The sequence below is a fragment of the Ambystoma mexicanum genome, chromosome 7p (genome assembly GCF_040938575.1).
Source record: "Ambystoma mexicanum isolate Mex_15411 chromosome 7p, UKY_AmexF1_1, whole genome shotgun sequence".
NCBI classification, from domain to species: domain Eukaryota; kingdom Metazoa; phylum Chordata; class Amphibia; order Caudata; family Ambystomatidae; genus Ambystoma; species Ambystoma mexicanum.
Genome location: NC_090939.1, coordinates 769,103,739 through 769,129,555, shown reverse-complemented (window position 1 = coordinate 769,129,555; position 25,817 = coordinate 769,103,739).

The following is a 25,817-nucleotide window of genomic DNA, read 5'->3' as shown; positions in this document are numbered from 1 at the left end:
AATATTGTCTTGGGGTCCCCAGACAGTGAAAACAGTAGGTCTATGTAACGGACCTTGCTGTGGGGATTGTTTTTGTTTTGATTAGACCTCATTTGTACTGCCACCGATGTATTATGACACTTTAATTGTGCTGTCAGGCACACAGCTCCCAGACACTGTCTGCATAGCAGAGTGGGCCAGCTGAAGGGAGGAGCAGTCTTGCAGTGGTCGTTCAAGGCAGACCAGTCACGCAGGACAGCACAGCCCTGGAGGGTGTGCATGAACCGCGGCAGACTTGCTATGTGGAAGAACTCTCTTAGGAGAAATCAGGGAGAAAATGGAGGACTGAAAGGTGGTACCAAGAGGTAGGGGAGAGCAAGCACTTGGAGTGTTGCTCACATGGGGTGGTGGAGCTGCACCCTAGCCCTTGAAGCAAAATGCTCCTTTACCCCCTCGGCATAGCAATGTTTGTGTGAGAGAGGAGAGAGTATTGGCGATAATGTGAGAGTGAAGAGAGTGTGCAAGTAAGTGCGATAAAGAAAAGGATGACAAAGACATAGGGAAAGTTAAGGAGAAGAAAGTGAGTGAGGGAAGATAGAGATGAAGGAATACAAAGACATACGAGAAAGTGAGCGGTTGGTAGAGAGAATAAAAGGGAAAGATAGGAAGAGAGACAGAAATAGTAATATAGGGAAAGAGGGAAAGAGAGAAAGAGAGCAAGAGGGGAGAGAAAGACAGAAACAGAAATAACAGCATGGGGAGGGAGAAAGGGAGAGAAAGAAAGAGAGGAGGAGGGTAGAGCAAGAAACACAGAAAGCGAGAGGAATAGTAACAGGGAGAGAGAGAGGAGGGGAGAAAGAAAAACAGAGATTGAGACAGAAATAGTTACATTGGTAGAGAGGAATAGGGGAGATACAGAAAGACGAAAAGAGAGAGAGAGTGCAATAGAAATACTAACAAGGAGAGACACCAAAACAGAGAAGAAGCATAGAAGAAAATGAAAGACAGAAAAAGAGAGAGCGACAGAAATAGTAACACAGGGAGAGAGAGAAAGAAATAGGAGAAGGGAGCGAGAGAAAGACAGAAAGAGAGAAAAATGGTAGCAAGGAGTGAGAGAGGAATATGGGAGAGAAAGAAAGACAGAAAGAGAGAGCGAGACAGAAATAGTAACAGAGAGGGAGAGCGAGTAAGAAGGGAAGAGATAGAAAGATAAAAAAAGAGAGAGACAGAAATAGTAACATAGAGAGGGTGAAAGAGAGGAATAGGAGCATGAAAGAAAGACAGAAAGAGATTGAGAGAGAGAGACAGAGAGAGAGAGAGAGAGAGAGAGAGAAAGAGAGAGAGAGAGAAAGAGAGAGAGAGAGAGAGAGAGAGAGAGAGAGAGAGAGAGAGAGAGAGAGAGAGAAGGTGAGTACTGTTCTTCCTCGTCACAGTACTTACTCTCTGAGGCCCCCGTCTTCAAGACCCGGACGCTTTATGTATTTCCTTTTCATTTTCCTTGCTTTGCCCCATTGGTCAGCCTGTCTAATCCCCCTCCCCCGCTCAATGCCACACATTAGTAGTCCGACACACTGTAAGCAGCTTCAAAAATACATTTGGCCTTCCGTGAAAACCAGTTGTGCAACCCTGTCTTAGACTCATGTTAAGCAATATAGCCATACATCCAATCTTGGGGAGTGTGTTGGTGTGTATGAGTGCTTGGAGAGGGTGGGGGAGTAAGAGATGGGTCGAATGCTGTATTTGTTTAGGTGGGAGAAGGCTGCAATGTGTTCATGGTGTCCACGGATATAATAAACACTGGGCATACTACTGGCTATTTTCGATTAGTATGATGTTGGTTTTGGGTCATTAGAAGAGCATTGGGTGAAGAGGGTATGTATTGAAGAGTTTGCACGTTGGCTGTAATTATTTTTTAGAATGTTAATTCAAGTGGGTAGGTTTTGAGGTTTTGAGGTGGATGTATAATGTTTTTGGGTTGTGGTTATTTAGTAGGTGTTTGTTTCTATGGGTGTGTTATGCTGTGGTGGTTGTGGCCAGGGCCTAGAGTCTTGGGTGCATGGTCAAAGTGCCGTAGGCCTTCGGCCATGCACCCAAGACTCTAGGAACCGGCTACAACCGCCGCAGCATAACACACCCATGTTACCAAAGATTTTGACTGTGGTATGTGGGCTGCTTAGGGGATATGTTTTCAAAAATGTGTGTACTGATTGGTATCAGTGTAATAGTGTTTATAGGACAGTGACATGATGTGTATTTGTTTGTTGGATTGTGTTCAGAATGTTGGTATTGAAGACTGTAGGTATTTTGGGTTGTATTTATTGGTGATGTATTTGTTTGCATGGCTGTGTTATGTTGCGTTGGTGTGAGTTTAATTATTATATACTTATTGTTTCTTTTGGTGAGGCTGTATGAGAGTTTTGGCCAGGCCATGCAGTCAAGATTCTAGTGGTTGGCAAGAAGCGCTGCAGCATGAGATAGCCATGGAAGCAAACATTTGGATTGTGGTGTATGGCGAGGTGTTTGCTTGAATGGGTGTGTTATGCTGTGATGTTTGTGAGTCAAAGCATTATATACTTACTGTTTGACTTTTTGTATGCAGGTTTTTTAGTCCTGGGAGTCTCTGCTAGACATTATTCCTGGTTACGAGAGACTTACTCAGAGTCTTTATCTACTATCTTCCACAGACAAGAAATATCCCAAACATAGCAGTCTTTGTTTCTATGGTGTGTTTAAAAAAAATGGTAAGTACGCATAAAGTATATGGTTTATATAGAGAAGTGTAGTGTCTACCATTAATATCACTGTTTTCACTCATTTCATCATGAAGAACATTTTCTTCCAGGCATTTCAAAGTACTAGACATTTCTGTGTAAAAAAAATAAAATATTAAAGGATTAACTGGAACTATTAGATATGATGAAATCCATTAGATTTTCAAAGTCATATAGCCGTATTCATCAGATGATGGTCACGGAATGAAATGAGTAAACAATATAGTATGTTGGGGCTCAAATACTTGAAAATGCTGACCTAAAAACGGAGGTCTGAACTCAGACATTGGATACATGACACCATGGCGGTGTAGAACCCAGGATTAGGAGGCAATCACATCAGTACTGCCAGAAGCCAACCCGCCATTCTCACCTCTCACCAACAGCTTTCTGACACTACTGTTCAGCAGCCCTAATGGATGAGGACACAGGCCATCGACAATAGAAATCGACAATAGAAATCTTGGGCCTCTAATCTCAAATGGTTGGCACACATTATCAAGCATGCGGCACACTGCGATAGGAGCAGATGTTTCACCATTCAAACATCTGTAGAGTCGTTTGGATGTGGTACATTGTATGCAGGTAAATAAACCATTATCTAGCTTGAGGCATACTGAGGTACCATTGTACATTACACCGTTTAAACCATAAAACCATATTTTGTAGTGGTCACATTATACAGAAGCCAGTAATCATAATCATAAGGAGTTGTGTTGAAATCAGTAGAGTAAAGAGTCCTTAAATTGCAAAGAGGCTATACAAACCTCTTAAGGTAAATGCAAAACAACACACCTTGATTTACAATTGTGCTCACATTTCTCATTTCAATATGTTTGTAAAATAACATGAATCATTTTCAGACTTACATGGGCCAATTTTAAAACTGTTTGTGCATAAGTTTGAGAGCATATGATGTTCAACAAGTATATGTGAATAAGGCGTGCTTTCTGAAAATGCACTTGCCATCACTGCTAAAAGGGTGAATTCATTGTTTTCATTGAATATTTAGGCAATATGACCCGAGGAGGGTGCCATTACCGGTCTGATAAGGCCCCTGGCGCCACAAAAGCCTGAGTAAAATGAGAGCTTTAACGGAGCCCAGTGTGCATTACCAGACCTGTAATGGCCTACCTCTGAGGGTTATATTGGCATTAGTACCCCAGCACATTGTACCAGGGTACTAATTGCAATTGTTCTCGAGTTGAGAAACGGCACTGAGACTGTTTCTCGGCTCGAGGAAAAAGAAAAAGCCTGCCGGGACTCGGGAGAAGGGACTACACGTAGTAAGATTATTAATATTGCACCTCCTTCATGTATGCTCCACACAATGCCTATGTTTCTACATGAGTATCTTCGTATACTAAAGAACTTCATAATAGAATGCTATTTGTATCACTGCATTGCTTAATGCACTACGTACCTCATGATATTTAGTCCAATGACCCTTGACACTTTTTTTATCAACATTACAATGAAAACCCCTTGTACAAACTTTTCACAAAAAGTAAATGCACATGTGATGTCATCAGTGATGTCATCAATGCCATTTGTGATGTCATCTTTGATGTCCTGGGTGTTAGTCTTAGCAGCGCACGGTGGTGGTGCGAGATATGGTAGATTAGCTTAGCATAACTGGTGAATTTCAGGGGTTTTTCAGTTTTACTTGGAACCATAACGTCCCATTAACAAAGTTTTTTTACTGAATTTCATAGGTTTTAGTAGTGCAACTTAACCATAATGTCACTTTAACAAAGTTGTTTTACTGAATACAGATATAGACAATGGGCCTCATTACGACCCAGGCGGTAAGTTACCGCCTGGGCCGTGACTTTACCACCATGGCGTAAACTACGTTTACGCCATGGTGGTTGGCGGACTTACCGCCCCATTCCGACCTTGGCGGGGCGGTAAGTCCCCAATCCCCATTTACCCTTCCCCATTCCCATTTTTGCCCCATAGGGCATAATGGGAGTGGGGAAGGCGTTAATTACGCCACCGTAAATTACGGTGGCGTAATTAACTCCATGGTCCCTTAGCGCCATGGATTTTAACACCTGCTAAAAGCAGGTGTTAAAAGCACCATGGCGCTAGGGGACCTCGTAATTGGCGGTAAGGGGTCGGCGCAGCTAACGCTGGCGTTAACCCCTTACCGCCAGGGTCGTAATGAGGCCCAATATAACTTGGATAAATGTTTCCTAGGATTCCCTTACTTTATATACATTTTTTTTTGTTTATTTGATTTAATTGTATTACAATTTTTACAAAATAAATCCATCCAGAGTGATAGTTTGTTTGTTCTTTCTAAGTCGAAACTGAATAACTTTCAACTGGAGGGCCACTTTCACAAGTTCAACCTCTTCAAAAACGAGAGTCCAATGGAACAACTTCTGTTGTTGCCGCTGGCCAATAGAGCCCATAGGTTTTCTAAATCTAAAGTACAGTAGTTCTTCAGTGGCTCGACCAGAAAGTGGTGTCTGTTCGCAGTTAGACCAGTGCATTCAAGGATCAAATGTTTGGTAGTTTCTACAATGTCCGGTACTTCACAATAGCGACTGTTGTTTGTGGTGGATTGATTATGAATTGACAAGATTTCGTTTGTTTTTAGTTGATTCAGTCTGAACCTTAAGAAGGTTCTACTTAGACGTTTATCAGGAAACTTGCGCAGGTATCCACGCACCTCGTCAAGTTTCATCGGCGTGTTAGGTTGGTTGGCTGTCAGCGAGTAGTTGTTTGCAGCTTCCAGAGTTTTTATCCAATCAGCTTCGAGGAGTTTCTTTGATGCCTGGTTTGGATTTTGTATAAATGTTTCCAGAGTAGTGTCTAGGTCTTGAAGAATGGAGAGGTTAAGCTGGTCCCATCTGGTCAGCATTGTGTTGTTCCCGCACTTGGTTTCTCTCCAAACGAGGTCCAGGACTTTATTTTTTGGAGAGTTGGAGACTTTGCGGTATAACATGAGACTGGATCTCATTTTTAAAGCCAGAAGGGAGGATAGGCAAAGTTCTCTTCTTATCAGGGCTATCAGTGTAGAGGTAGCCAAATGCAAGACCCCTCACAAGAAGAAACCTTCATATTTTGGCCAGATTGAGTCAGGGATCAGAGGCATTGCGTCCGTGCTGTTGGTCAGGACAGGAACAACCTTAGATTTGTAAAATCATATGATGGGAATGATGAAAAATCTTCCATGCTTCCTGTCCACTGCTTTGGTCTGTGCTGTAAGTTTTTTCAATTTTGACCGAAGGGACTCCTGCATGGCTTGCTCCTCCTTACCATTGCTGATCATGATGCCCAGATATTTAAAGGCATTGACTGTTTCGAGCGTTTTGCCTTCGCCATGCCAAGAGAATGTTTTTCTTTCTTGTGGCCGCTGATCCCAGTATTAGGATTTTTGTTTTGTCTTTATTCAGTCTTTAGTTGTTTTCTGCCAGGTAGCGTGTTAGATTGTCTAGTTGGTGTTGGAGGCCTGTGGGGTTAGATCCATCAAAATGATATTATCTGCGTAGAGTAATCGCTCGATTTTTGAACCTCCTATCGAAAGGGGGGAAACATCTGACCAGTCCGATGATTTCCTGTAGTCTGCTATGTAGGCATTATACAAAGCAGGTGCGAGTGGGCATCCCTGCTTTACGCCTCTTGATGTCTGTATTTCCCTTGACAGTCTACCTTCGGCACTGAGTCGTACCCGTATTGAGGTGCCGTGGTGTAAGGCTTTTATGGGCTCCAAAATATGGCCAGGACAGTTTGAAGATTCAAATTTTCCCCATAGTCGTTGTCTGTTGACCTGGCTGAAAGCTTGGACCAGGTCGATGAATGCCATATAAATGGGGGGCCCCCTGCAGTACTTTGGCTTGCAAGGAACTTAGGAGGAGGATGTTGGTTGTTGTTCCGGAATTTTTAACTAAGCCATTCTGGAAAGGGTCCACAAGGTCAGAGTTAATGATCCATTTTTGGAAGACGTCCAATGCCAAGGATGCAAACACCTTGCTCATGACATCCAGGAGGGTGATCGGCTGTAATTACCCGGGTCGTCTGTCGAACCCCTCTTAAAAATAGGTACGATAATGCCTTTTTTCCAGGACGGAGGAATATCCTGAAGGCGGTTGCAGTTGTTAAAGATCTTGCTCATTATGGTTGCCCACAGTTCAGGATGGTTCTTGAGCTCTGCGTTGCATAAGCCGTCCAGGCCAGGGGTCCTCGAGTTGTTCAGTTTGTTTATTTTGAGAAAGATCGTTTCTTCGTCGACAGGGATGTTCCATGGTTCGATGTCGTGTGCTGAAGAGCTGGCAGCAAAGCCAGACGAAGGGTTCTTATCAGCTATCGGCGCGAACAGTTTCGAGAAGTGGGTTATCCACTTGGCCTCTCCTACATTATTCTGGATATCTCCGGTCGTTTTGTTTAGGGTCCCCTTAATCAGGTTCCAAAATTCTTTCGATTTGTTTCTGCATATGGCTGACAGCATTTGTTCTGCGTCGCTCTGATATAATTTATGTCGGTAGTGTCTGAGCCAGTTCTTGTACTCACGGACAGCCAATACCGACAAATTAAAGTTTTCTGCGGTTGGTGTTTTGGAATGAATTTTCTTTAGACGTCGGTGGAGCTTTCTTTTTTCCACAAGATCACTGTTATATAGATGGTTGTGGCCAGCTGTAGGTCTGCGAGACTTTGACACTGGGATCAAAAACCTGGTCAGCAGTGGGGTATAATCCACGGCACCTCTGGTGTTTGTTGCAGCAGTTCCACCATTGTGTTGGAAGCAGGAATATTGGAAATCTATATACATTTAACATAGAACATACTGAACCCCTTAACTGCGCTAGTGAGTCTGATGTTTGCGAACCATGCGTATGTTCGCGGACGGATTCAGTCAACATCAGCACTATCCAAAAAATCAGGGGGTATCTTACATTGTTGTATCATGCAATAGAAACACTGAACATGTTAAAAAAGCAGCTCATACATACATTAAATTCAATAATAAATAAGAAGTGGAAACTGTATATGTAAGACACCAACCGTCCAATTACATAACATATGCAACATAATGCAATATATCAAAACAAAATAAATATGCCTCCAACAGAATTACCTTACGCAAACCGCACAGCAAAAATTAGCAGCACACCTATGCAGAAGTAACAGCAAAACTTAGCAAGAAACTAGTGAGTACACTACATGTATTTTATATATTTATAAACTTTCAGTATTAGGTACAGTAAAAATAATATATATAAAATATTAACCCTTGTGCTCCCTCTCTCTCACGCTGACTCACGTTTGATGACACACAATCCTATAGCCCTGTTCGTCACTTTCCCTGCAAACGTTTTGCTAATTGTATAAGCGCCTAACAAGTGACCAATAAATAAATACATCAAATCAATACTGTTGTTAAAAATGTTGGCCTCAAGCAGTTAAAACTGCCCAAGTTTGCCTCACATATATATATACTACTCTCTGAGGAGAATATTTCCCATTCATACTTTTAGGCATTGGGAAAGACAAATAGTGAATACTCTGCTAGTTGTAATTGTGCCTAGACATTTCACAGGTCATGTATGACAAATGACCAGATAAGTCAATAAACCACATTCTCAGAAGAGAAAAGAAGGACAACGGACCAATGTTGTACTCAGTGATCACACATGTGTAGTTTTAGCAACAGGAAGATCTGCATGTTGATTTCTTAGAATGTTTATTTCATAAAATAATGTTCATTGGTTCAGTTTCGTGTATACCAAAGTGGACAGTGTCCGAATGGGGCCAGAGTGGAAACAGCACAGACAGTTTTAAGGCAGGGCTCCAGTCTGCTTTTGTGCTTGAACGACGACAAATGCAACTTATTAGCCCTTCATGCATACACTGCCCACACCTCTCCTCTCCGTGTGCAGCCTCTTTTCTTATCCATTAAGTATTATACAAAGCCCACATAACTGTTAGCATCTAACTGGAGCCAGGGTGGAACATCATGTAAAGTTGCAAGGCAATACTCCCTTTTCAGCCATTATTTCAGTCATACTCCAGTTATATTACGCCAACTCCAGTCATACTGTTTCAATTTACGTAGAACACCAAACCTCACAAGAAGCCTCTTCTAGTAACAGCCCTCAAGTAGTGCACTAGGCGCATCGGTTCACACTCCAAATATCTGTTTTCTTGAATGTACCAGAGAGACCTTCACCTCATGCACTGTAATGATAGAGGCAGAGAGGAAGCCTGGCTTGTACAAACCTTCTTTTGAACAACCTAACAATCGTTGTTCAAATATGTGTCCCTATTTTGGGATTGGAAAGGGTTTTTGGTACTGATGAATCTCTGTTTGACTTCCGAGGCTTGTGCAATGATTTGACATCTAATCATGAGCCACCAATTCCGGATCACAGGTTTACCTGTCAACCTCATCCAGCCAATCGAAGCTCACGTGGGCTGATTAGACAAGTTTCAGTTTGTTCAACCAATCAGAACCATAGACTCTCCTGATGAATGTTTGATCAACATATAAGGACTAGCTCACTTCCTGTTCCTTTGTGCGATTTGCCAGGCGCAGGCGATGAGGGAAGGGGTGTTTTTTTTGGTGTTTTGGAGCAGGGTATTGAGGGGTTTCAGCTGTTTGGCATTGGTCTTTTGTCTCATTTGTTGCTGATTGGTGGGCTTTTGTCAGAAACGTTGAGCTCCTATGTTTTGGTGTTTTTTCAGGATATTGCTAGATTTGTGTTTGCTTCCCTCACATTAAAAAAGTTGTTCTTTCCTCTGGTTCATCTTCTCTTTTGTGTACAATTTTAAAATGTGTAAAAGTGAAAAACCTTTTCCTTCCCCATCTTCCAAAAATACCCACAGAACAATACCAAAAAATTGTAATTTCCCTGTATCCCCTTGAGTGTTTTTTGTTGTGTCCTCACCTCCCCCGTTGGCGGGTTATTGTGTACTTTTATAATAATGGTATAGTTTAAAATGTGTTTATTTGTTGATATATTGAGTTGTGCTTCTGTTCTTGGGGATGATTTGGTGCTTCACACATTTGGGTTTTTAGTGGTGTGCACATGGTTCTCAATCAGTGTTGCCATTTACCATTTGAGTTTATCGTGGCATGCATGGAACGCCAGCAAGGCAATGGGAAGGATGGATGAGTTGGGGTGTACTTTTTGTTGTTTGTTAGTGTTGCAGGCCCAGGCCATTCAGCATTGCTGATCCTAGGAGTAAGTGGGGGTGGAAGAGGCATGTAATGCCTCAGTAGAGTGGGTATGGTGCAATCATCATCATAGAAAGCCCTGACAACTGGAACACAGGCAAGGTTGATAAGGCTGCTTGTGGATGCCCGCAAGGAAGCAGAGTCCATAGTGCATGCCCCCAACAGTGTGACGCCCAGTAGGGTAGAAGCCGGGTGGTATGTTCTTCAGTTTGGATGGTTGAGCAGATGCAGCATGCACACTGGGGTGTGAATGAGGGATGGTTGCTGTCTGGGTTGGGGTAATTGACTATAAACTGGACACCACCCAGCAGGCGAGGGGTACTTCCAAAGGCAAGGGGAGGTCCATCAGGAGGGGTGCTGATCCTTCCTGAGGGAGAGGATTTGGAGCACATAGAGGAAGGAGTGAAAGGGGTGGCAGTGGAGACTCTTCCTGCACCTACCGTGGTGGAGGGGGAAAGCTAGACAGAGGACACAACACAGTAAGTGGAGTGCTTTACTCATCTAAACAGACCACATGGCTCTGGGTGTGGAACTATTTTGCTATTCCATCAGTGAAGACTGTCAGCAGTCAGGAACCTGAGGTCATTGTCATATTGGAGAGATATTGGAAGAGGGTCGAGTCGAGGCAGAATGGAAGGGGAAAAAGCCACACTTTAGGGATGATAGCCTTGAGGAACCATGTTTTCTGATGCCACAAGAAAGTCTGCCTGGTGAATCTGCCATCTGTCTCTGCAGAATCTGCTCAAGACTTGTCTACACCACCACCACCCGCTTCAACGGTAGTCAGGAGGAGGTAGCGTGTCCTAGTACTTCCTGTTGTGGGGGTAAAACACAGCCCCAGAATGACGGAGATTGTGAAATTGTGAGAGTGAAGCTGGCTTAAGCCAGTACAAAACAGTGATTTCAACATGAGGTCTAGTGAATGAGCGTGAATGTGCCTCCCTCCATTTTGTTAGATTGTACAGGCACTCAGCAACTTAGAACTGGTCTATTGTTAACTGCATCAAATGGGTGCCAAAAGACATAGTGCACTTCATATACTGACTTTGTGCAAATGCGCAATTTGACAGATTGAAAACTGTAACAGTGCACATGAAAATAATAAATACATAAATAAATGTACCGTTTCAGGAATAAAGAGACCCAATTTCAGCACATAAAAATGACATGTATAAGGAAAGGCCTATTTCATTTTTTGCATAAATGAACACTGGTTTCTTATGTAACTGTGTCATATTTGTGTAGAATACCAATAGTGAATGTATTTCTGTTTATACAGTATATAAAGAAATATTATATTGTGAACAACAGACCCTGGTGCAGTATTGAAAGTTACATGTACACGGTGGGTAAATGGAATATGCTTGCCTTTCAGAATTGTGAACTGCGATTTGTTTTTCTCTCTGAGCTGAAACTTTTACCTCAAGACCCTTGGGACTGGGCCCACCAAGGAAACAGGTCTGGTTGTCAATTTAAATGCTAAGACTTACAAATAAGTAGATTGAAATTATGGGATTTACAGATAGCATGACCAACAGAAATGACCTTTAAGGTCAAGTTTCACATAAAATGTGCTTTAGCTCTGAACAAAGACCCTTTGAAGCACAGCAGAAGATGGCAGGATAAACAATGCCCTGAGCAGGTGGCTTGTCACATGCTTCAGGAGAAGTGGAAACTTGAAGGAGAAATTAAACTACCTCTCATAGCATGCAGTGCCATTGAATAGACATTCAGCACATTTCCCTAAATAAAAAGAGCATTGTGTGTCCTATCAATCCCACCCCAGCTTCATTTTAAAGGGGATAAAAATCTAGTTGGGACCATGTAAAAACTGAATTTTTGGGACGTATATATGATTCAGGCCTTTTCTTAAATCTGAGGAATTGGAAGTATTGATAGACTAATACACGGTGAAATTAATGTTGGAAGTATGTATCATGAGAGTTGTAACTTTTTTGGCACAGTAGAAAATGGCAAAATGGTATGGAAGCACTTTGGTGCAGGCAGTTTGCTAGTCAAATGGATGTGGACTGCATAGTGGTTGCAGGCACACTCAGTAGGCAAATGGAGCACTCCCACTCTTCCCTAATGTAGGGAGATGTGTGGGGGTAGGAGTGAGGCAGTAATGGTTGAGACTGGCCTCACAGGGAGAAACCTAACCTATGTGAATGGCAGCAGTTTTTGTGGTGCTGGAGAACTTTAGGAAATTGACACTACATTATTTGTCACAGAAGCACCTACCACCTTTACTGCTGACAGTTTGTTAGCCAGGGGAGCTGGAAAGCAGTGTGGTGGCGGGTACATTGAGGCTGCACATGGAGCACTTCTAACCTTTCCCTCTAGAAGTAGATCTGCATGGGGAAGGAATCTGGCAATTATGGGGGAGAGACAACCCTCACAGGGAGACACTCTAGTGGCGAGAGTGACAGCATTATTTCAGAGAGTTGGAGAATTTTAGGAAATGCTCAGTGGTTGTGCTTGATAACTTTGAAAATACTGAACAGTTTAGTGTGTGGCTGGACCTGCTGTAAAATCCAGATAATGTATTAGGTGGCTGTGCCATGTGAAAAAGCCTGTGAACCATCAGGAATGTCTTTGTCCTGTTGGTTAACATGAGTACCTTTGTGGGTGGCTGTGCCCTATGAAAAATGAAAAGCAGAGTTAATGAGTGCTGGCTTGTGGAAGAACTTCAGAAGCTTAGTTGGTGGTTGTGTCCTGTGAAAAACTGGGAACTTTATGAAAAAGCTGGTCCCTGGAAGAACACCGGTGAAGCGTACTGGGTGGGTATTCCCTGGAAAACCCATGAGCCTTAAGAGGGGGCTGCACCCTGTGGGATAACCCGAGAATCTTAGTGGGTGGCTGTGCCCTGTGGGAAAATCCAGCACTATTAGTGGGTGGTTGTGCTTTGAGGAAAAAACACTGGACCCTTCTGGGGTGGCCATACCCTGTGATAGAACATTGGTGGATTGCTGTGGGAAAACAGGAGAAATGTTGACAAGTGGTGCAATCATCAGGGGACATGGCAGAATATTACTCAAAATGGAGCTGGGAGAGCTGTATTTGGACTAAGCAGGACTCACAATGTCACCGAGACGAGAAGATCCCTCCACTGGCTGCCCATCCATCACCAGATTTCACATAAAATCCTTGCTCTTACTCATAAATGTCTTACTGGTAAGGTACCAAGCTATTTAGTGAAACCACTACTCAAGGCCCCTACCACAAGAACACGTTGTTCTAATGGCACTAACAAGATCTTTTCTCCCCGGGTTAAATAGAAATGTTTTGGTAGTACCAGTTTTGATGCATGTGCACCTTGCATGTGGAATTCTCTTCCCTCTAATCTGCATACCACTACATCCTTTTCCAGGTTTAAGAAAGCCAGAAAACCCCACTTTTTCATTCTTGCTCCTTTGTGACTTTCTGTTTTTGGATTCTGGTTCACCTCTCTGGATTGTTTTCTTCTGTGTGCACACTGAGGCCTGTGCGCATGATGCCCGTTCAAAGTAATACAATAATAATAATCATAGTGATCAACCTTCTCCAAGATATCACTTCAAACAACAACTACCTGGCTCACCAGGTCTTGCTAGGCAACCTAACCAGATCTTGCTAGGCAATCTCACCAGATTTTGCTAGGCAATGTCACAAGATCTTGCTAGGCAATCTTCAAGAAGCACCTAAAAGCACCTCAAAGCAACCACGAGCACTTCCCATTTCAATACCTCCATACCTTTCTCAATGTGATATTAATGAAGGGTAAACAGTTGGAGGATACTGGCCCTCATTCCAACCCGGCGTTAAGGGTTTAACGGCGCCGTCGGCACCATTAACCCTTAACGCCTGATTTCCAACTTAACGCCTGCTTTTAGCAGGCGTTAAGTACCAAGGCGCTAAGCGTCCTTGGCGCTAATTACGGCACCGTAATTTATGGTGCCGTAATTAGCGCCTTCCCCACTCCCATTACGCCCTATGGGGCAAAAATGGGAATGGGGAAGGGTAAATGGGGATTGGGGATTTACCGCCCCACTCACCTTGGAATGGGGCGGTAAATCCGCCATCCACCATGGTGTAAACAGAGTTTACACCATGGTGGTAAAGTAGGGAACTTACCACCTGGGTTGGAATGAGGGCCACTGGCTGTAGAAGGTAGAGAGGTGAGAGGGCTCGAATTGGAGACTGCATGCCTTGGATGGACTACAATCCAGGAAAAATGTGAAAAAATATCGAAATCCACCTATTAAAGCACCATGATCTTTTCCCCCAAAAGCAGAAAAATAGAAAAAATGTTTCAAAAAGAGTTAATGTCAATTGGGAGTAACCATGGTGCAGCATGTAGCCTCACCCTCCTCCTTTGTGGAAAACCATCCTAATATGGAAAAGCTCATCAACATTGATGTGTCACCCAATGACAAGTGTCTCCTCCATTAGCTTCAAGAAATGATGGACACTTACTTGTATGCCATCCACTTCCCTGAATCTCTTCTGCTCTGTCCAGCAAAATCAGGTAAGCACGACCCTCCCATAAGTTGCCCTAAATGCTCCTTGGCTCCTCCACCCAGCAGTCAATTAATGGCACATGTCTCATCCACTCGCTTGAATTGATGGACACTGATTGCTGTTTCACCCACCTTCCCAAATCTCTGGTGAGGGCACTTTGTCCTTTGCCCAGTAAAAATGACTGAATGCATTACACAGCACAGTGTAAACAAAAAACAACCATATATCTAACTTTCTGACTGGACCCCGGGGCACTCGTTACCTCCAAATCCTTCTTTCTAGACAACTACAATATCTTCAATCCAGTTTATTAATCCATTCCCAAATCTCCTAAATCTGCCTTCAGCAACTATCTCCTGCCTTTCTGAAAGTGTTCTGAGACTAAATACGACGTCCAGCAAAGTGTCCTCATTTAAGCCATGTACACTGAAACCATACGCCAAGCTAGCTACATAATAACACAAATCATGTTTCCTTTACCCATGATGCCAAATACAAAGTGGGTAATTCAGAGAATTCAGCGCACAAGTGGTGCACGCGGCTGGCGCACAGTGTGTGCGTGCGAATGTCTGCGCCAGCTGCGTGCGCTAAAATCGATTTCCGCGCACAGCGTATTCATTTATTTTAGCCTCCAAAACCAGCCGTGGTGCAGAGTGGCGCAGCGACCCTGCAGCAGCGCCAGTTATGCCCCCAAGAACGCCCCTAGCGCAAGGAAAAGCCATCAAAATCCCCAATCCAGCGTAAAGGGCTGCCCTAACCCTGGACCAGTTTACAGGGCTGCCAAACAGCAAAGCCAAGCGGGGAACGTGTATTTCAGGGGTGCGCGGGAAGTTTCACACGCGATTTCAGCAGGGTACGTGTATTTCAGGGTTGCGCGGGAAGTTTCACACGCGATTGGGCTGGGTTTGTGTATTTCAGGGGTGCGCGGGAAGTTTCACACGCGATTTCAGCAGGGTACGTGTATTTCAGGGGTGCACGGGAAGTTTCACACGCGATTGGGCTGGGTACGTGTATTTCAGGGGTGCGTGGGAAGTTTCACACGCGATTGGCCTGGGTACGTGTATTTCAGGGGTGCGCGGGAAGTTTCACACGCGATTTCAGCACGGTACTTGTATTTCAGGGGTGCGCAGGAAGTTTTACACGCGATTGGCCTGGGTACGTGTATTTCAGGGGTGCGCGGGAAGTTTCACACGCGATTGGCCTGGGTACGTGTATTTCAGGGGTGCGCGGGAAGTTTTACACGCGATTGGCCTGGGTACGTGTATTTCAGGGGTGCAGGGGAAGTTTCACACGTGATTTCAGCAGGGTACGTGTATTTCAGGGGTGCGCAGGAAGTTTTACACGCGATTGGAGCAGGGTACGTGTATTACTGGGCTGCGCATGAAGTTTGACAGCGATTTTGCTGTCAGAGCGGGGAATGCATATTTCGGTGGTGCGCGGGGAGTCCTACATGTGAATTGGCAGTGTGGGTCCTCCTACCCCCTCCACGGCCCCTGCAGGCAGCACACACCACAGGGGACTACCCTGCACCCCTGGTCATGTCCCGCAGGCAGCCCATCCACCATGGGCATGCCCCCCAGCCAAGCCACATGTCACGTTGCAATATGATCACCAACTCATGTCTCCCACCACCCCCACCCCCCAGCAGTCAGAGGCACCTGCCAGCAGGCCCCCACTCATGTCCCCCCAGCCCCCAAACCCCCATCATTGACAGGCACCTGCCAGCAGGCCCCGACACATGTCCCCCAGTCCTCCGACCCCCCAGCAGTCAGGGGCACCTGCCAGCAGGCCCCGACGCATGTCCCCCAGCCAACATGTCATCACAATCTAGATCCCTGGCTCTTATGGCCACCCAAATCCCACCCCATGCCACCCCAGTCCAAACACCCAACCAAGCTTCACATCCACTCCAAATTGAAATCCCCATTACATGATAGATCACAAATAAGCAGTATGCGCATGAGTACAAGTCTGTCAGACCCACACAATGGCAACACATGACTGAGAAAACCCACATTGTGACATGCATGAAACCAATGAGAGAAGACCACACATTGAAGTAAGAAACAAAAATGTATTCAAGTCAAAATCAAGGGAATGAAATCAAAACACACCATAATGCCAATAATAATCAAAATGCAGCTTGTCCCAAAAAATGATAAATAAATAAAATGAGAATCCAAATTAATCCAAATGAAAATGTGTCCAAAGTCACCGTCCAACAAAGCAAATCCAAAGGGAAAGAAAAGCATAATATCCATTGCTCCATGGTGAAAAAAAAAAAAGATGAAGGAGAAAAATCCACTGTAATACTATGTACAAATACCAAATCCAGGGTCCATGAGCCCAACGACATAAATGAAACCTACAATGAAACCTACCTAAATACTAACTATATACAAAAATGTGGGGCATAGTCCATGAAGAAACTGGCAAAAGTTGAAAATGGATCCCTTGTTAGCACAGTTGTTCGAGAAAGAACCTACTTTTGCATACAGAAAGAGCAAATCAATAGGAGATTTTGTGGTCCGAGCGGATTACCAAACACCGGCTACCAGCTCGAATAAATTTAGGGGTACTTTACCTTGTAATAATTGCCAGCATTGTCATAATGTGATTAAGGGACCCAGCATTAACCATCCTCATACAGGAAAAAAGATCTCTCTTAGACACACCAGTACGTGTGATATAAGTAATGTAGTCTATGGAATCAAATGTCCATGAGGGCTTTTTTATGTTGGCTTAACATCAAGAAAGGTCAAACTGAGATGGACTGAGCACAAATCTAACATCCGATTGTGCTCAGTCCACTCACCGGTGGCACAGCATTTTAAAGAATATAAACACTCAGTGACACAGATGAAATTGGTTATTTTGGAGCAAGTAAGATGCTCTAAAAGAGGCGGCGATATACATAAGTTACTGAGACAAAAGGAGGTGGAATGGATTGAGCGGCTAGATACACTTGAACCAAAGGGTATGAACAATGATTTTGATTTGACTTGTTTTATCTGATTGAGTTCTTTTTGAGTGATTTCTGCGAGTATAACTGCTTTTTTTGTTCGTTTCTGGAATTACCCATTGTCTTTGGGTTTAAAATGTAAATAGAATTTCGGTAACTGTGATTGCAGTATTGATTTATTTGAGAGGATATGTTATCAATAAGAATGAAGAATTACAAATGTTAAAAATGAATAAATGAAATGTTGTTAACTGTCTCTGGCAGCATGGCGAGCACCCATGGCACCTGAATGAATGTTGGCATTGAACAGACAGGAAAATTCTGGTTATTCAATCATTGGACTTTAATTAGTGATAAATTCCCTTGTAGTAAATAGAGGATTAACAGCTAGGGAGCATGTTTTAGTTGATTTACTTGTAGAACAGGGTTGGCCAAACTTTCATTTACCAAATAAAGCTTTCTTTTTTGTGAATAGTTTACTCTTTAGTGAGTATTATATTGGAAATATATTACCACAGGGTTTACCTGTTCTGACCTTTACATTCGCCAAATGAAGACATTCTTTACATTAGAAATACATCAGTACAGGGTTTACCAGCATTGACTGTCAGCATGGTTAAGAAGATTTCCCTAATGCTTATAACTTGGACATTAGTGGTCTATTTGAGAATTTTAAATGTTTTAATTTTTTATATTAGGCACGTGGTCGGGTGTATCACGTGACGATGTAAAGATTTACTTTCAACGCATCGCGGGACGGGAGGCTGTGATTGCAGCCAGCGCGCCGTTCCCGCATTGCGTTTCTAATTTACTTTCATTTTGTTACTAAGTGGGGTGGAATGAAGAGATAATTAGCAAATTTATTAAGTGTCATGTGATCGGGTGAATCACATGATCATGGAAAGATTTACTTTCTACGCATCGCGGGATGGGAGGCTTTGATTACAGCCAGCATACCGTTCCCGCGTTGCGTTTGCCAAACAAGGTGATCAACAAGTACTTCTTCTGAAGACTTTGGTCGGGAAGATACTGACTTTAGGTCACGTGATCGGGATCGCGATCGCGTGACTCAGGTTTTTTTTAATTTAAACAGCACCGCGGAACGGGAGGCTGTGGTTGCAGCCTTTTTGCCGTTACTGCGTTGCGTCTTGGACATCATTGAAGTTTTGAGCAAGTAAGTTTGGGAAATGGGAGTTTGGTCCTTTTTTGGATGCATTTACCTAGAGATAGATTGAGTGACTAGTAGGTGGGGGTTGTTAAGTAACTCACCACCATTATTACATCTTTTTTCAGGGTGTTTGAAAATTTGGGCATACCTTGAAATACCTTTCAGAAAGCAATACGGTAGTCGGAAGAGACTAAAGAGATCCTGGTAAATTCCAAGGTCAGTTAAATTTATATATTGGCGGCTGTAAATTCATTTTTGGGATATTGGCGCTCGCTGTGCTTTAGAGACAACACTGACATAAATCTTTGTTTTTGGCTAAATTTACTTTTAGGACACGAGAACATTGATACAAACATCACATCAACACCTGAAGAAGGGGGAAAAATGACCCCGAAACGCGTAGTGGACTAACATCATGTGATTATGATTTTGTGGGGAAACAAAACCCATTTTCTTGAAATTCAGTATAGAAAGTACACATTTAGCAAATATTGTGAAATATTGTTGAAAAAATTCTTTTGAAATCTTTTATAAAAACATAGCTTTTTGCTAAAAGAGAAGTTTCTGCTCTTTTGTTTTGAAATACTTCTGATGTGTTTAGTGAAATTTTGAAATTGAAACTTCTTTAGAATATTGTGGGAATGATGAATATAATTACCTACTGAAAGACACTTACAGAACATGTGTTTTTCATGTTTTTTGAAAATTTTGATTTAAAAGTGGTAATATTTTTTGAATAATTGAAATACCTTGAAGAGATTTTTTCTCGATTAGAGTGACCAGGTATATGCCCCACAGATTCCGTCTGGCATACAATTGTATTTGCATAGTCCATGCTCCCCAAATGAAAGAAAAAAGAAATGAAACTTAACACTAATGAACTATATACAATGGCGGCGGGTAAGTCCAACGGCTCACTTGTTGATATCATGGGCCAGGGCATCATCGAACTCCTGGTCAATGTCTTGGAGGCTGGCCTGTTCTCTGGCCCCGAGGTCTCGCAGGGATAACGCCATGTCCACCTCCAACTCCCTGCAAATTCCCTCGAGGCACTCAGCCCGCCTCAGCGCCCTGCGCATGGAGTTCTCCGCCCTGACCATTGTGAGCCGTGCCTCCTCTGCCCGCCGCCGCTCCGGACCTACCTGCTGGCCCAACCGCTGCCACACAGAAGACACTCCCATTCCAGGGTCCTCCTGCCCTCCGGCCAATGCCTGCCCCTCTGATGTAGATGGCCCCGAGCCATGATGCCTCCCACGTTGAGCCTGCCGCTGCCTCCGACGCAAATGCCTCTGCCAGCATGACGGCATCCAGGCTGATGGAATCCACCAACGCCGTCGTGTATGTGCCCTGCCCGATGATGCCAGCACATCCTCCATCTGCTGGGGTCCAGTTGCTGGGGTGTCCACCCCTGCTGGACCTCTGACTCCCGACTGTGTCAGAGATGGGATCCCCACTGAGCTGGCTGCGTTGGTCAGGGCAGGTCCACAGGGGGCCCTGGTGGCATCTGGGCCGGAAGACGGCATGGAGAATGACTGGCGCATATTCTCCACAGAGGAGGAGAGGGCCGCCAGAGTGGCCGACACATGTACAAAACCCCCGACCATGGACACTCCCAAATGGGCCACGTTGGCACGCTGCTCTTCGTGATGACGTGCGTGCTCCCCCCGGGAAGCACGCATGTCATCACGAATGTCAGGCGTGCGCAAAGCGACACCAATCAGGACCTTCTCCATACGGCCAGGGGTCCCCTCATCCGCAGGTAGAGGAGTGTCAGATGACATGGACATCCCCCCTACCTGCGGACGGGCCTGGGATGGGGAATCCCTGCTGGTGCATGGTGGTGCAGTCACAGTGTCAGGGACAGTGACATGCACAGGCCCCTCCACGGTGACCTGTGTTGCCTCCTGCCCCTGCCCCTGGACTGCACCACTTGCACCAGTGGTACCACCCCCACCAGGCCCCATGTGCGGCTCAGTAGCGTCCTCCTCCTCCTCTGTGGAAACCACCAACCTGAATGGCTGAACACCGTCTTCCGCCGTTGCAAGCCCCTGTGGGGGCACACCCACCCCTTCCACTGCAGCGTAGTGGCAGACGCAGCACCAGTCCCCTCACTCCCGGACGATGGTAATTTCTGGGAGGGTGACTGGGCCTTGCGTCGCCAGCCGGTGGGGGCATCCTGCCGCTTTGCTCCACAGCGCCGTCTCCGCCCTCTTCATCACTTGCCGCTGTGTAGAGGGAGACATAGAACACAAGCATCAGGGTACTGTACAATGGTCCCCTAGAAAGGAAGCAATAGCAGATGAGTGGCACTGTCAAACATCACTTCCATCATGTCCCTCCACAACACATGGGTCAGTGCAGGCAAAACACATGCAGTAACAGGCATGGCGCATGCTATGAACATTAGCATACATGTCCAAGGGACTCTTGAAACATACAATGCTGGTTTGAAACTCACATGCATCATGGGTCATGCCTATCACATGCACACACTTCACCGTAGTTTCATCCATCTGGCCTCGTGCACCCCAGACACAGTGGATACAAGGATGAGTAGGCTGCATCAGTGAATTTGAACATTGTCACAGACATGTGTCATGCATCCATGGCATTTACAAGTCACAGACACGCAAGTCAGACACACAGACATGGACACCATACATGTCCATGACAGCAGCATCCATCTCTCGCACCCCATGCATGTCCAATAACAGAGACAGGCATGCATTGATGTGTGCATTCCGCATGCTGCTCCGCATGTTGCATTGTAACACATGCACCTACCATGTGGTTCACACATTACTGGTCTCACATGCATGACCATGATGTCCCTGCACACACACATACGTACATGGCCTATGTCACACATACAGGCAAGTATCAGACAACCAGCACCCTGCAACATGCCCTGTCTCACACAGCAATGCTTGGCCACTTACCGCTCAACTCCATAAGGGTCTGCCTCTGAAGGATCTGGGTGTGGAGCGCTGGGCCTACGCGTTCCAGGACCCTCATCTGGATGGTACTCATGCTGCCCCGGTCCCCCTCCACGAGGCGCCGGGCCTTTATGAGGGTCCTGGACCTCAAGTCCACCCAGCGCTTCTTGACTTGCTTGATGTTGCGGGTTGCCACCCCCTCCGCGTTGATGGCAACCACAAAGTCGTCCCAGATCCTATCCCGTCCTTCCTTGATGGCGCGTGATGTTCCGAAGAGGGCATCATAATGCCCCAGGACATACTCCACCAGGACACCAACTTCCTTCTGACTGAAGCTGGTGGCCCTCTGCCCCTCTGGCTGGGGGTCACCAGTGGTCTCAGATGGTGTTTGCCCCGACATGGCGACCCCCGAGGCAGGCGTGGGTGGGCAACTGTGTCCTGGGGCTGGGCTGTGGAGCGATGGTATCCCAGTCGGGAGTCTTCTGTTCCAGCAGGGGTGGACACAGCAGCTGGACCCCTGCAGATGGCTGATGTGCAGGCATCAAATAGCAGGGCACGTGGGCAGCAGGCAGTCAGGCAGCAGCAGAATGCAGGTGGGAGCCTGCTCGGGGCTCTGGGGGGCAGGAAAATGGCCTTCAGGGAAGGAGCATGGTCTTCCGTGTGTTTTCGCGCAGCAAGCTTGATACAGAGTGATTTGGCACGTGAAAAAAGTGCACGTCAGCGTGTAATTCGAGGAAAGGCCCTTAGCGCATAAGCGCGTCAGCACACGTACGCGATTTCATCGGACCAAAGGGCCTTAGCGCGCAAGCGCGTCTGTAACGTATCACGCACGGGCATTGCCCTTTCGCGTGTAAAACTTCCCACAAACCCCAGGAATACACGTACCACACTCGCACAGGGCCCTTTTGCGTGCGAAACTTCCCGCGAACCCCATGAATACACGTACCCCACTCGCACAGGGCCCTTTTGCATGTGAAACTTCCCGTGCACCCCAGGAATACACGTACCCCACTCGCACAGGGCCTATCGCGTGTGAAACTTCCTGCGCACCCCCGAAATACACATACCCTGCTGAAATCGCGTGTGAAACTTCGCATGCACCCCCGAAACACACGTACCCTGCTGAAATCGCATGTGAAACTTCCCGCGAACCCCAGGAATACACGTACCCCACTCGCACACGGCCCTTTCGCGTGTGAATCTTCCCGCGCACCCCCGAAATACACGTACCCTGCTGAAATCACATGTGAAACTTCCCGCTCACCCCAGGAACACACGTACCCCACTCAGTATATGCGTGCTTTTTATTTGTGCTCACTTTTGTAATGCGCAGGGATGCTACCGCCTGCCTTCGTGTGGCGGACGTGTTTAGGCCTGTGCGTGTCTTTGCCCATGCATGGGTTTGCCCTATTCGATTCTATGAATATGTGTGGTTCGCGTGCGTGTGGGCGTTCCGTGTACTTCCCAGCAGTACTTCCGCCGTTACGACTTCTTTTTCATGCGTTATTACCCATTCCGCGTGTTACGCCCCTGTTCCGCCTACTTTTGTTGTGTGCGCTGCGCTATGTGTGCTTTCCCTGTGCACTTAACGCACGCTGTTTGGAGACGTGTGCGCCAGCGTGCGCCATGCACGGATTTGGCGCACAACCATTGGGAAAGTAGTGCAGCACCTTCCTTGAATCACACGTGTGCGCGTGCGCTTGTTTTCTCACGCTTGCGTCTCCTTACGCCTGCTTGCGCTGGGATTTTCGGCGCACGTTTGTTCCATGAATCGGCCCCAAAATGTCTTGCCACCGTAAGAAATTAAGTGCAGATTAGCAATATCACAGTAGGTCAGTCCATCCAAGTAATAACAATTATATTTGATTTTCCCTTGACGCCAAGTACAAATTGCCATGCCACATTAATCAACTATATGCAGACTTACACTAGTAGTGCCATCTGCATATACTTTCTTAATGTGGTTTGGTACTATTTACTTGGCATAGGTGTAATTACCTGGCTAAACTGGCCTGCATGCCAAGGGTAAATCAAACCTAACACTTACCATCTCTGCTTTACCCTCTATGCACAGTTACTGCGCATCAAATGTAAAGCAAAGATGATAATTGTTACTACCTGGCTAGACTGGGCTACATAGAATGGGTGTCAGTGACAACACTCATGCTTGCTTTACCCTTGATGCACAGTAACTGTGTCTTTACTTTCTAACAAAGTTCCTTAGCTCCCCCCCCCCACCATAAAAACGTTTAATTTTGCATTACACGTGTGGCATCAATCAAAAGGTGAATGCAGATAAAGAAGAAACATCTGTATTTAGTGATCTGAGACTTTAAACTTGTAAAGCATTTTATTTTAGAAGTCCAGACCTGATATAAAAGTAGCTCGCATTGATACACACTGGCCTTTCCACTTGCTAAACAGATATGTTTCAGACATGTTTCTGATTGCAATCTTTTGATACATGGCATCATAAAAATAAATGGCACACATAAGGAGCGTATTGGTTGACGCACAAAGCACAATGCCTTATTTCTGTGCATGATCACATTTTTTATAAAGCCATTCAAATTGTAATGCATACCAATCTGTTTGTGTGCGGTACTGAGCCTCTTAGCAATTACTTGCTAATTGCAGATTCCCTTGCACTGATAACCCTGAGCAGAAAAAGTCACGTTTTTGGTGAATATTGGCCCTTGCGGCGGCCCGTCCTGGGGGAGCACTTTTGTATCTCTAAAACAAATATGTTTGGGAATTAGCAGGAACAACAGACGAGAAAATGGAGGCCTGCACTGACGAGAAAGCCATTAGGCCAAGCGGATTGCGGCTAATTGTATCGAAATATTGACTTTCACATACATATGTTCCGTACCTTGGCCTGCTCGATTTAGAAAATAAAATGTCTATCTCAGTCGAGCACAGATGGACCAATATTAGGTAAGCCGGATCTCAAATGAAGTCGAGTCCCTGGAGCACGTGCCTAAAATCCGCTCTGACTGCCAGGAAATAAGTGATGCTGTATTGCTACTGGTTCCCACAAACATTAAACCCTGACAAATAATCCTTCTGATATTGGAAAGCAGTTTATTAGCGATCCGCGGGGACTGTCATCTGTTAGCTGATAGAAACTCAGGAAACGATTGATTTTTCAGCTGCTTAACCAGCTTCTCTGGAATATTAATACAGTGAGGGGCTGGCTCACGTCCATAATCTCTAACAAGCTACCGTGGAAAGCTGGGGGACCGCCTGCTCCAAAGCTTGGAAAAAGGCAGTATGTCATGATTCTGTCTCAAAGAGTACAGGGAAGGATCTTACATCTTTTCCAGAAAAGTTGGAGAATTTGATGTGAACTCAAAACCCACAGATTCTTATGAATCCTGCATTTCTGAAACAGTCTCTCCCTAGACGTTGATGGCCAGCCATGCCTCTCACGATTCCAAGTAGGATGTGCCTCCCCCTGAAGAGTCCTGTGCTTGCCTAGGGTATCTGTGCTCAAGCAGCCAAGGCACAGCTCTAAGGAGGGTATGTCAGAAAACAATGTACAATTTCATTGCACTGAGTAAATGTAATGTCCACATCCGTTGTCAAAAATAACTTGTTATCTTGAATAGGGTACGCAGCAAGCAGGTATTTATATAAATAGGTCAGTAAACCACTCTATGGGCCTCATTACACGGTAGGTGGTAAGGGTTTAGCGGTACCGGTAAGGCCACCTGTACCGGTAAACCCTTACCACCTTACTACGAGATCCCTTTGCGGACCCGACCTTAACGGCTGGTGTAGACCAGCCGTTAAAGTTGGGACCCGCAAAGGGACCTTGGTGCTAATTACGGTACCGCAATTTGCAGTAGCGTAATTTGCTCCTTCCCCATTCCCATTGAGCCCTATGGGGCAAAATGGGAATGGGGAAGGGACATGGAGGAAAGGGGAATTACCGCCCCGCCAACCTTGGAATGGGGTGGTAATTCCCCTTTCCTCCATGGTGGTACCGGTATGGTACCGGCGGCAACCATGGTGCTAATAGCACCATGGTTTACCGCCTACCGTGTAATGAGGCCCTATATCTAGAAAAGACATGTAGCATTGGCCAAATGTGGCTTAAATGGGGTTAATTGCCAATGCTTTCAGTTCAGTGTTGTCTGGGCAAAGCGAACTTTAAGTTAGCTTTTTTTTTGTTTTTATTTGTATTTGGTTAACAAAAACCTTTACAAAATTGATTGGAAGTTTCCAGGTGCCAGTGCAACTCCCTGTACATATTGGACTCAAACTTTGTGACGAACGCTGCTTTACCCTGTCTGCTGAAGGAACGTCTGAA